At 35.5% G+C, this 13,081-nt stretch overlaps 1 protein-coding gene and 1 long non-coding RNA gene across 22 annotated transcripts in view; one reads left to right on the top strand and one right to left on the bottom strand.

The window, feature by feature from the left end:
- Positions 1 to 13,081, top strand: part of HDAC9 (histone deacetylase 9) — a 926,898-nt gene that overhangs the window by 188,301 nt on the left and 725,516 nt on the right. The window lies entirely within an intron of this gene.
- On the bottom strand, positions 1,284 to 10,746 carry LOC306668687. The gene is made up of 2 exons (XR_013765942.1): positions 5,194 to 10,746; positions 1,284 to 5,149 (listed from the first exon to the last, which is right to left on the bottom strand). It is a non-coding gene; the product is annotated as an uncharacterized lncRNA (long non-coding RNA).

Raw genomic sequence — 13,081 nt, forward strand, 5'->3', positions numbered from 1 at the left:
AAAAATGTCTATGCCTGTAGAGTGGATTGCAAAGAGGGAAGGGGTACAAAAAAACCTCACTGCCTCTTTGAGAAATGCAGGCACATGCTGTGAGGTCTGGCATAAAGGATGGGGGCAGTGGCACCAAAAGAAAGGAGTAGACTTCCCTTGTGACTCTGCAACTGAGGATAAAGGAGGAGCTTAAGATGAGGATGACACTGTTTTCAGAGCAGAATTTGACAGAATCTCAGATCGGGGCAGAGGAGAAGAGGCATACAGAGTGAGATCGGTTTGGTTAAGTGTGCTTCCTTGAAGGGAGACTGTGTTCCTTATCTGAATTTGAGCTTGCCCCAGCAGCAGTCCTGCTCTCAGAGTTGGCCCTCTCTGAGCAATTCAAGATGGGGATATAGTGATTTTTTGAGAGTAGAGATTGGAGAGACTTCAGTGTGAGAGAAAAGCTGAAGCCACATAAAGGGAAGAAATGAGAAGGAAGAAAGGATATTAAGTTTAGGCAATATCCATAGGTAATGGGAGGATTAAAAAACAATGTGAGCATTTTCCTATTGCCTTTTCCTTAGTTTTATTTTAAAATTCTCTATCATGTTATTTGTACTCATATGCTGCTTCTGCTGATCTTTAAAACATACATCATAAGTTAAGTTTTTGTGACAACAAATATATGTTTTGGGATTTTTATAAGATTTGGACACAGCTTCCAAAGAGCTTAATTAACAGAAGAACCCCAACTGGCTTCAGTGCTAGGTAAAAATGTGACTTGAGCTGATGTCATTTCTAGAGCTACCATTCTTTCTGTTAGTTTCTATGATCCTAAATTTTCTCATCTTCAAAATAGGAAGTTGGTCTAGATAAATGTGAAGATTATTCAAAGAACTTTTCCTTTTGTGCATTTCTCCCTCCAACCTTCATGAGCCTCCTTCCTGCTCGTTAGAATGTACGACCAAGGATGGTTTTCACTCTGTTCTTTCTTCTCTTAACCATTTAAAAGTTAAGGGGCACGTTCTCTTTTCTCCTAGTTCTGCTGGTTTCTGATGTGAATGTGTCAAGGTCATGCTATTAGCAAGAACTCGCAGTGCACTATTATTGGCGTGCTGTATTTACTCCCAGGTGGTGTCTGCACTGGTGCTTCATTGCCTGAACCCAAGGCAGTGCCTGGTGGTGGACAGTGTAGGTACCAGAGCAGAGTTAAACTAGCAAGTGATATTATTATTTTCACAAATACTCTTTTAATTCAATTTATCTAACATTTGTAAACAAATGAGAAATGTAAGACTGAAATTTCTACATTTTTTGAGGTAATTTTCTCAAAACAAGTTTTTATTTTCAAAGCAATTAATTTCCTTTAATTTGTACTTGAATTGATTATGTCCTTCAGTCAATTTTCATGTAATTCTGTTGCTACCTAGACACTCTTGGGCTCATACTATGACTGCTAGTTGTGTTAAATATCCCATATGAAAAATTATAGAAACAAATACTAAACCTGTAATTGTAGATTTGCCTATAAGAAAACTGAAATTTTATTAAAAACATTATGTAAGAATTTCACAATTACATCACAAATGAAAACTCAGTAAGAGGAGAGTATTTTATATTTATAGTTAAGATTGTGACTCAAAATAATGAGTTAGCTTTCAGACTACTTTTTGTAGCCCAACTTTCCTAGGGTTTCCCAATGAATAAAGATAATTGTCAAATTAAAATTCAGTTAATTATTGAAACTGAATTAAGATGACAGTGAAAGAGCAGCCTCAGGTGTGTGGTGCTGCATTTTAAAGTGGTGCATTTAATGTTTATGCAAGAGTAAGTTTTTTTAAAAAGTGATTAGCACCTTGACTGTAGAGCTCCTAATTTTTTTTTTTATTTTTTTATTTTTTTGGTAACACTGCATACGATTTGAAGGCCTAGTTGCTTCAAAATTCGACCTACTTAGAAAAGTTCTGATAATTTTAACATAATGTATTCCCTCAGTTTTGTAAGTGCCTTTGGGTAATATATTGGAGAGGCAAACAGTCTCATCAAGGAACGTAATGAACCTTATCACATTTCAAGATAAATTTTTTTCCCTACTATTGCTGCTTCAAACTTTGTTCTGTGTTTAATGATACCATACTCTAATGGCAAGGGTAGTTTTCCAGTAGTTTAACTCTCTTAGTATACAATGTACTTTTTAGTCTGGCTGCTATTTGTGGATCTTTTCCTTGAAATAAGGTGACATAATTTGATTTTTTACAAAGAAATAAAAAAAAAGAGAGTTTTGTTCATCCTGAGAGGACAGAGAAAGTAAGTTTGGGATTTGATAGAATGAGAAAAATGGGTTGGTGCCAGTTCAAGAAGGCAGGAACCAACTCCTGCTTGGATGAAAAGTGTAATTGGCCCCTTAGTAAAGGAAAATCTTGGGGATCTCAGTGTTCGGCCAGGGAGATCCCAGCTGCGAGAGAAAAAGGGTCCAATCTACCTTCACCTTAGTGAACGTTTTCTCCTTCTTGATAATTGTGAATGGCATATTTTCGTCATAGATGTTCAATTTTGATGACTTCTCAAGAGACTCCTGACAAGTAAGATACTTTTTACTATCTCTACTCTTACCGACCCTTGAAATCTCAAGAGACACTAAGTAACTTTCCCAGGAACTCAAATATCACTACCTTAAAATTCTGATCTTCCTCCTGGTAGAGCCACCTTCTAGATATGCTGACTTTTCTGAGCAGTGTTTAGGGTAAGATCTGATCTTAATTGGTTTCACACCTGGTAGAAGGCTTCCTTTTGTAAACATCAGTTTTTCTTTCCTTAACAATACCTTAATGAAGAAACAGTGAACTAAAGGACATTTTAAAAGAAGGTTGTGTAAGACACTTAAAAAAAATTGAATAACACATAAAATATTGTCTGTGTAATGATAAGTGAACAAAGCAGATTATAAAGCAATATGTTACTATATATAGAGGTTATTTTTATCAAAATAAAATTAAGGCACATTATTAGTACAATTTTATTTATTTTTTGCAGGGCTGGGGATCCACCCAGGGTCTTGTGCATATCAGGCACTTGCCCTACCACTGATCTAGACTGCCTGCCCTAGCAAATTGATTTAGTTTTTCACTTTTAAATATCTTCTGAAGTAAATATAAGCAAATATCCTTTTTTTTTTTTTTTTTGGTATTGGGGTTTGAACCCAGGGGTGCTTATCTACTGAGCCACATCCCCAGCCCCTTTTCAATATTTTATTTAGAGACAGGGTCTTGCTAAGTTGCTGAGGCTGGCTTTGAACTTGCAATCCTCCTGCTTCAGCTTCCCTAGCTGCTGGGATTACAGGAGTGCACCACTGACCCTGCCTAAACAAATATCCTAGTAAATATAAAGTTCTTAACTCTGTACAATACAACTATTTCACACAAACAGTATATATTAAAACTAGACAGATCTTTGTCTTTATGCTTGGTAAAAAAGAAATATCCTGTGTATTTTTAAGGAAGACAAAGATGATTTTATATGTGTAATTGATAAAAAAAACTTAAATTTTATAATGTTTATGAAATAGCATTTGAAAATCCTGAAATCATGGATTATAGTTAATAGTTTATACCTTATACCATTCTTATATTGTGGATTATAGTTATAGCTTATACTATTCTTTATGAGCCATGCTGAGAAAGTTGCTGTCAAATAAAGAATTAAGTAGAGTTAAATTAACTTTTTTCTTAAAACTGAAGTTGAGAAATGTCAACATTTTTGTTCTCTAAGTTAAAACTTTTTTTCTGCAATGCAGTTTTCTAAATAAAATGTTCATTGCATAGACAGTATGACCATATCCTACTCTTTTGTGTGAACTTGCATAAAAGAATATTCCCTCAATTTGCTTCATTCAATTGGAACTTTCCTGCTTTTCAATATAAGCACCAGAATTACATTTTAAAGACATAAACATCATGAGCTGTTGTTTAAATGATTTGAAGGTAACAAATGTATATTTTCTCATATAAAGCAAATTAATTTACTTATGATAGCCAAAGATGCATTTTAGGATGGAACTTGAAGTGTTCTTAGTTTTTAAGCTTATGTTGAAAGTAATTATAGCAAAAAGCAATCTAGACACAGTACATATATATTTTTTCTTGCATAAAGTGATTTAATCCTCAGTTTTATTCTAGAGACTTATTTAGGTTTCATTTAGTATCCCACTGGGATAGTAAATAGCTTAATACTTTCTTTTATATTACTATCTTTGTATTTAAATGCAGAAATAGAGATAAAAAATTTGACTTCTAATTCATTTGAATGTACTAATTTGCATGTATAAAAATGTACAACAGTAAATGTGTGTATAGAACAAATACCTATACTATCTGTTTTTGTGACTTACTGTATGGAGACCAATGGATCAAAGTAAGTCTGACCTCAAAAGAGAAGTGCCCACCCTCTTCTTCCTTTTCCCCACCAGACACTAACAGTATGAGTGAATAATGCGATGGAAAGGTCTTGTTAATTAGGTGTTCTCGATGATAAAGACTTAACACGTCTGTGTTTTCCTATTCCCTCTCAACCACCAAATTCAATATTTAAGAAAATGGATCTCATAAAAATCTTTGAGCTTAGTCGTTTTGGTGCATATGCATTTGACAAAGTAATTAATTCATTTAAATGATTTAAATGTTCAGAGACTACTGCTTTTGAAATCACATGTGCAGTTTTCTAAAATATAAAAAAATTTAGGTGTTAAGAGCAGAGACCTCATCATCAGTCTGTGGTTTTCATGAATGGAAATTTAAGAGTTTAAATTTAAGAGCCAAAGTGGTGCAGCAGTTAAGTACAAAATGCACGGGATTACTAATACTCCCAGTCTGCTTGTTTGCCTGCACTCTTGGGTCAGTGCTACTGATTTTATGCATGTAATTGCCACTTGTGACATGTGCCCATATGCATAGTTCTTTAATCATGGTTCCAATGGGGTCACTTGGCATATGTAGTTTTTATGTATAATTCTAATTAGAAAATGTGAAAGAATTCAGATGATGCTATGAGGTGTGTGATATATTGCTTTTTGATTAAGGCATTGTTAATATGCATGGTATGGCTGGATCTGGGACTTGGAGTATCACAGAAAGGACATTGGTCTTGGAGCCAGGAGGACTTATGATTTACAAATCATTAACTATGACATTAATTATGACATTAATGACACAAGTTAATTATGACATTAACTTGTGACATTTGCAAACTGACTTTACTTTGCAGAGTTGGTTTTCTCATCTATAGTATCTACTCTGTAAGGTGGTAGTGCAGTAAATAAAAAAAAAAGCAAATTTTTTTGTGTGTGGTGCTGGAAGTTGAATCCAGTCTCAAGCATGCTAGGCAAGTACTGTGCAAGTCCTAGTTTCTTTACCTATAATGTCTACTCTGTATGGTGGTATCAAAGGTAAAATTAAATAATTATGTAGAGCTAGAAACTAACTTTCTAGAAGGCATAGACAGTGTTTGGTATCTAACAGTGTTTGAAGTTTAATAACAGCCAGTCATTATTTGTATGAATGAATTGAGGCACTTAAAATGCTGGAAGGTAGTCAATAAATATTAGTCCTATTCTCTTCTTTTTCCAGAGTTCTACATCTTGTTAAGTTACTAGTTAACAATAGTTAAAACTTCAGTTAAGTAACTTTTTCTTTCAGGGCCCAGTTACACATGTATAATATTGTGTGGTTTTATCAGTTGGTCTTTTCATAAAAGACATTTCCTAAAAGCGTAGATTTTCACTGGATGCAGTAGCATAAAGGTGCCATTAAAAGACAGTTTGTTACAGAAAGGCTAGAACGCTAGTTATTGTAACTATCGAGTGTGTAGTAACTTGATCCCCACTGTAACGTGGAAATATAATCTAGAATAAGGAGTTGAGTTTTTAAAGATGGCAGAAGGGTAGCTATAGAATGAGACCTTAAACTTTTTATGTTGAGAAACATAGGTGTTGACATCTATGGCAGAGATTGTTAGCTGCCTACCAGAGTTCACTCCTCATTGTTCCATGGAAATAAAGTTGTAGCTGATCACATGACCAACCAGCTAGGCATTACCACCTTCAGGTAAGTGTGGTTCAGTTCTTAAGAAATAGAATTCGAGCCAGTGTGCCATTTGGATCTGGTCTTTGAGCTGTCAGTGGCTGTCTGAGTTTCTTCGCCCTCCTTCTTGCCGGAACAGCAGATGGTTTGGGTCCACTTTTAACCACGTGTTGACAGTGGTGATCTAGAAACTGTCAAGACAGCAAGGTAAAAAGAATCTTGGTGACTGAAGGCCCCACCAACCTGAAATGTCATACAATAGAGAAATAAACTTCTCTGTTTAAACCACTATATATTTAATCACCTGGATTCATTGTTTTAACTGCTTAACCTTGACCCTGACTGATATAGAGTCCCATGGAATTTGGTTGATCCATCATTAACAATTAGGAGATTAGATTTGAATCTCCATGCCTTGGTACCCTCATGTGTTATGTGGTACTGTTATAGGATTAGGTAAGATCTTTAACAGTTCTGCATTTATGATATCAAGTACAGTGCTAAGTGCCTTCTATATACTGTCACTTAATGTTCTTGACTGAGTTCTAAGTTAGAAATTATCATTGGATTTTATGGATGGGAATGTAGAGCTGTAATGATTGTGAATTACTTCCCCAAAGGTCTAAGAGCTAGTCATGACAGAGGCAGCCCCTCTCCCCCCGCCCCCAACTCACAATCTTAAGTAATATTAGCAGCTCTTAACACAATGCCTGGAACTATTAAGCATTCCATTAAATGCTAATAGTGTTATTAATTCTTTATAAAATCGTAAATGGGCATCTGTTATGGGTAAGATATTGTGGGTTGTGTTGTGAGGAACTTGAGGCAGGGGACACAGAAGCATAATCAAAACATTGCAGCGCAAACACTGTATGAAAGCTGAACAGAAACAGCTTCTGCGTGACTTAAGAAGGAAATATTCAAAATCCATGAATAAGAGAAATTAGATTGTCTACCATGAGAGCATAGAATGTGACACATTCCATACTGTCTATATCAAATCAATGTTTCAAGGTACATACTGCTATTTTAATGAGGATAGGATGGGGAAGCTATTTTTACATATCTAAGAATAAGTCTGGTGTTCCTCTAAGAGAATTCTCAAGCAGAATGCAAGGACAGGGACTTGAATGGAAAAGGCATAAGCATCAAGCATGTCCTGGAGATTCATATGTGCCCCCACCCGTTCTTGCTCACTTGCCCACCAGAGACTCCTTCTTAACAGGGAAGTGCCACAGTTCTTATTTTATTGAAACAGGGTAAAGTGTCAGCTGAGATTTCTAAGTGATACTTTCTGATGGATTAAGAAGCTGACTTTTGCTCACATTCTCATCCCTTTAGGCAGGAGACCTTTTGCAACCAGCTCCATCTGGAGTCCCTTTCTCTCCTGGTTATTCTCTTCTGGATTATTTTTCCTTTAACCCCCCTTTTAAAATAATTCTAATGTTGTCTGTGCATTTGTTTTTATTTGTATATTGTCCATGTTCTTCCATCTCCACCCTCAACTTTAGTGCCACAGCAGCAAATATCTCCATCCATCCCCACCAAAGCATACAGATCTCCTTGGGTAGTGCCTCACACATAGCAAGTGCTCAGTAAATAGTTGCTAAGAAAATGGGTGAATGGTTTTAGATTTGAGTAAGAGAAAAATAAAATATTTTAGTTTCTTCTACATTCTCAACTAATGCTGAAAAAGAACAAAAATAAAAACATGTTTTGGAACAAATGGTTTCTACCAAAGTCAGAAAATCACATACCGGTTTACTAGTCCTTTCACCTTCTCTTTGCTGGCTCCAAAGAAGTGTATCCAAACACCAAGATAAATAAACTACAACTTCCCTTTTATCAGGAGATTTTCTCTTCCAAGTCAACTGAGAGGTATAGTAATTGATAATCATTTGAACCACACACAGTTCTGGCGTGTCATCCTGGAGGGTACAAAGAAACAAACCTTGTGATCTCTAGGTAGGGACCTGGTACTTTCTAGGTAATAAAAGTACTTTAAGCTTTCAAAAGGCAGAAGAAAAATATTTCTGGGACCTACAAATATAAATATTCAAATACTTATATATTTCATACTTCCATATATTTATATTGTGAAAATTTTACAAATATAAAAACACAAGCTCTTTAACTTAAGTTTAATTTTAAGCACTTTAGTTGTATGTTTAGATTCCCAAATGAACATTTTAAGTGTCACTAATATTGATTGTTAAACATGTCTTCATCTAATGAATTGCCTTCTAGCAATCTTGCTGAACTAGAGAATTAGAATGTGAAGTTTAGAAAATCAAGCCTACATAGAATATTTTTAAATATTGAAGAGGAAAAAGAGTCACAGTTTTAACCTTGTTTCTCTCATAGTTGTGTGGTATATATAACCATGAACAACAACAAAACTTTTCCCATGAGATAAGTTAAACTTGAATTCAGATCTGTAATTATTTAAGTTTTGGAGAGTTTATAGCCTAATCATTGTTTTTTCTACATATATCATACTCATTCCTAAAGCAATATTCAACTTGAATTTAGCATGTTACTGTATTTTAAGTATCTTAAAGATAAGAGAAAGTATTGGCATCTTTTCTAGATAATTGGTGAAGAAAAAAAAGTTAGGTATGACTGACCTGGAGAAAATGTTCTGCTAACCCTTTTTCTATGCCAGACATATAACAAACAGAAGTAGAGAATATATAAAGCCAGGGTGCTATAAATATTGTTGATATGAAGGTTACTAGCCATTGTTTTCCCTCTTCTTCATACTGTCTTAATTTAAACTAAAATTCTGGAGATTATTATGAGTTTTCATAGATTAATACAGAGGCGAAAAATAGGATCCACTGAATACCTTCATAATGCCCTATCTTCAGGTCCACTTTCTAAGGCAGGAATCACCTATGTGTATAATAGAAACTGAAGTCCAGAAACTCCAGGAGACTGCACAAGTCCCACGCCTAGTGAGAAGAGAATGAGCATCAACTCCAAATCCCAGACTCTTGCATATACTTGTCCAGATTCCAACATCAAATCCATATCACTCACATTTCATTGCATAATTATAAGTTTACTGAGACTTTGACCAGAATTACTGTAAAGCCAGGCTTGCTTTATGTTTTGGGAAGAATTGAAATATGTCATGTCAAGAACAATGAAATGTTAAGCCTTTTATGACATATTCAGTTTCCTTTGCCCCGTGCACACTTATCCTTGATTTAACACCCATTTCCTTCAAGGTCTTTGTAATGAGACCTTGCAGATTTTCCAAAAAATACACTTTGTCAGTGACAGTTTATTCACCTTACTTACATAGTTCGAGGAACTGCTTGTTTAAATTTAGATACTGTCTCTGATGAAATGTTTTGACAAAGTAATACCAGCTTGATACTATTTAAAATATTTTGACAGATGGGAAAATTGTTTCAGTCTGAGTTGAGCAATACTTTATTGCAGTATTTTGCGACTTAGGAAAAAAAATGGTAAAGGTAGCCTCACTATTCCCCAAAATAGCATCCTGCCATCCTCCCTGAGAAGAGAAAGGCCTCCATTCAGTCATAGATTACAATATGTGTGCCGCGTATGTTAAGAAATTCTTGCAGTTTAAACAAGAGGGAACATTTGGGGACTATTTCCAAACAGGGAACATTTATTGTTCTGTAAGCAAACAGAACCTAAAGAACTTTTTTAATGTTCTGCAATGCTGTGATGGCGTTTTATCAGAGCCTTTTCATGCCCTGGTGAGACTGCCTTCAGTTAATGAAACAAAATCATCAGAATTTAAAATTTAATTTTTTGGAAAAAAAATCCTCAAATATAATGACTTCAAAGTCTAGATGTTTTAGAATATCATTATAATAAATTTATCTTTCAAATTAGTTACAAAGGAGTCAAATGTAGATTGTTCTTGTTTGTGATGTCAAACACATGCTTGAAGAGAGATGACAGGCAGAGGTTCTCAAAAGTGTTGTTCCTAGACCAGCAGAAGCAGCATCTACTGCGAACTTCTAGAAATGCACATTCTTGGCCTTCTGAATCAGACACTGGTAGAATCCAGCCCTCTGGGTCTTAACAAGTGCTCCTGATCATATAGTTTGATAAGTAACCAGATAGAGACTTCCAGCCTATCCCACTGACCTCCTTCAATTTCTGCCATGTGGAAGGAGGGGGGATTTAGAGGGGAATGATAGAAATGGTTTCCCCCATGCCTGTTTCAACTCTGAGAGCCTCTTTTACATATGATTAAGTTGTATATTGGGTTCTGCAAGTAAACGGTTTTGAGAACAACTGGGATGGATATTTCTTTAGAGGAGGATGCATGATGGTCCAGAAACTCTTCACGGACTGACTGCATCTCTTACTGTGTTTCCATTATTCTAGACATGTATGATCTGGAATTGAGTTTGGTAAGCAAAGTAACAGTAGATCCATTTGTTAGTGACGGCCTGGTGCTAAAGACTCTTAAGGAACATATGCTCAGACCAGGAAGCCCACTTGATTTTCCTAGTTACATTGGGAGGCATGACCATGGCAGTTCTTCCCATGGACTCAGGTTTAAGTCCTAATCTTCTCACTGGGTACAAATCAACATGTAGAAATGGGAATGTCCCCATAATGTTTGTCTAGTAGTAAATAGTATTGCCCCTGACACCAATTCAGACCTCTCCCTCCACATGTTACTGTTTGTTGGACATGGTTCTCATATAGGACTATATGAGCACTACAAATAAAATAAAATAAAATACCAGTTGAGATTCAACAAATTGATTTCATTACTCACCCTATGGTATTGCAACCTGCAGAATGAAAAATTGTGCCACCAGATAGCTAATATTATTATTTGTATTTTGCAGATAAGAAAATAGGTACAGAGAGGGCATGTAAGTTGCCCAAGTGTACATAGTGACTGGTAAATCCAGGGTTTAAACAGAGCAGTCAGTTTCCAAAGTCCTTGCTGGTACCATTATATTGTCTTTTCTTCAGATTGTAATGCTATCAAGGAGGGATGTATCAAATGGGGATTTTTCTCCAAAATACTGGGGCAATGTAGTGTCTGCCTCAGGATTTTTAAGTAGAAGAATCTAGAGATGAAAGATGGGGATCTGCTGGAGCCTGACTTTGGAGCTGCCTCTTCATCACAAGTCTGTCTGTCTGTCTGTCTGTCTCTCTCTCTCGCTCTCTCTGTCTTCTGTGTGTTTGGGGAAGTTTTGTAAAGAGGCCGATGGAGATTGATATGGAGGGGAGATGGCTTTCTCCCCTCTCCTCAAAAATAATCACTGTTTCTTCTTTCTTGTTCAGCCTTCCAGATGTTGTATTACAAGTGTCTGTGTAGGTATGTGCAGTAAATATTAGCATGTTACAGCTTTTGTGCCTTGCTTTTATTCCTCTTGTAGTCCTTCTCAGAGTTAGTTCTATATACAGAAGTGCTTTATGCCTCCTTCTTTTTCACAGCTACATAATATTTCATTGTGTGAATTTTCTGAAATTAATGGAACAGATTCTATTGGCAGACATTAGAGAATTTCTAATCTTTTGCAAGCATGAATGTTTTCAATGTAAATTTCCTGTAGGGTTATGAGTTCTCTGTGTGGTCTCTGAGTCTTAGCTGAAGCTTTGCAACACTCAGTCTTCAGCAAGAACTGATAGAAATCAGATTGTTGAATTAGGTCGGATGTATGTCAGGAAGCTGCTTGATCTCAATTTTCTCGGAGGGCTATTTTTAACTTCTGAACAGTAATCATAGTAAGAAATCTTTATATCTTGTCCTCGACAATCTTCTCTTGGAAGATTAAAGTGATCCCCTTTAAGGGTTCAAGAAATGCAATTTTGCAACAATTTAATAAGTTGATAAGGGATCTTGAGTGTTTACTTCTAGAGGGTGAAAAACTGTGCTCAAAAAATTCTATCTGCTTTATTCTAAAAATTTGGAAAAAATCATTTTTTCCTGTAATCATGAAGATTTGGATTATTAACTATAAGGCACATGTTTCCTTAAATGTATACACACCTATTTCTTTGTCCTATTCTAAGAAGAAAGATCTGGGGACCATTATTTCAGTTTCACAAAAGAAATATTTCCTGACCATGAGTATTCTGTCAGCTGTGCATTTCAAGCATGTTTTAGCTGATTTCAGGAAGAGAGTATTCAATATTAGTGAGTGATAATTATATGGAAAACAGACCAACAAGGTGATCAAGTGTAAAGTTGGTAGAAATGTGTGGATAAGTGATGTGGACCATCCTGTGTTCTCTGACTCAATTATAGTAACACGCCTTAGCGATAACAAAATTGGTGCTATGTAGCAAATAATCTGAAGAAAATAATGCTGCAAATTCTTCGAGAAGTGGTTTTAGAATTTAATATTTTCCTGTCAGGAGATTTATGACCTGACACTGAGCATTATTAAGGCTCAGATCCAAATACTTAGTTCATTTCCTCTTGCTCAGCATTTAGTAAAGATGTAAAGCACACTAGCCAGATACCAGTTCGCCAAGCTCAGGCTTCAAGATTTGATATCCTTGTCACCACGAGTGAACTTTGGAATATTTGGATTTTAATATATGCAAATGGTTTTATAATGTATGATGTGTTAGGTGAAAAATTATTACACATGCCAACAATTTAATTTAAAATGTTACTCTTGAATATTTTATAAACCACTGGAATAATAACAAACCCTTAATGAAAATGAGAATGATTTTGCTTTGTTTGCTAAATCATGTAGCCTGCATTTTATTTAAGACACTGCCTCAATTTATCTCTTTGTCCTAGAGATTTTATGTTAGAATAGAAGATAAACAGCAAATCAAGTTGGACTGCAATACAATCACTTGGGAAATTTTACTTAGAGCCATTTGATCCATTTCTGGAGGAGTTTCAGGGACCTACACTGGTTAATTTGAATCTGCAACTTGATTATACATGAAATTAAAGTTAATCTAAGTGGACAGAATCAATACTTTTCTGAATTTAATGAGCTGGCCAGCATCCAAACAAGAGATTATTCTTTTTACTATCCTCCTGTCCTCTTTCCTTGGAG

Source organism: Sciurus vulgaris (assembly GCF_902686455.1).
Source record: "Sciurus vulgaris genome assembly, chromosome: 8".
Classification (NCBI taxonomy): Eukaryota; Metazoa; Chordata; class Mammalia; order Rodentia; family Sciuridae; genus Sciurus; species Sciurus vulgaris.